Here is a 338-nt window from a genome sequence, read left to right on the forward strand (position 1 = left end):
AAAATCTTGATTATCCTTCACGCAATTAACTTATTTTTCAAACATTTGATGGACATCTATAAATTTCTAGATTATACATTATGATTTCTACAAGATAAAATCAATATTCAGATATTTCTTTTGGTTGCTAATCGGAAATGTTTGAGTTTTAATAATAAAAAAAATCAATATAAGAAGACATTCTTGCTAATTTTTGAAATTGAATATAAAAAATAAATAATCTGAATATTTGTTATTTGAGAAAAAGACAAAGATTCTGCAAAAAAAGGGCCCAACCGGGTTCGAACCGGTGACCTCTTGATCTGCAGTCAAATGCTCTACCACTGAGCTATGGACCC

The 338-nt window shown here is 29.0% G+C and overlaps 1 non-coding gene across 1 annotated transcript; it reads right to left on the bottom strand.

Moving 5' to 3' along the window:
* Nucleotides 1–266: 266 nt before the first annotated feature.
* On the bottom strand, nucleotides 267–338 carry TRNAC-GCA (transfer RNA cysteine (anticodon GCA)). Its single transcript has one exon. It is a non-coding gene; the product is annotated as a tRNA-Cys (tRNA).

Source organism: Lactuca sativa, chromosome 8 (assembly GCF_002870075.4).
Source record: "Lactuca sativa cultivar Salinas chromosome 8, Lsat_Salinas_v11, whole genome shotgun sequence".
Classification (NCBI taxonomy): domain Eukaryota; kingdom Viridiplantae; phylum Streptophyta; class Magnoliopsida; order Asterales; family Asteraceae; genus Lactuca; species Lactuca sativa.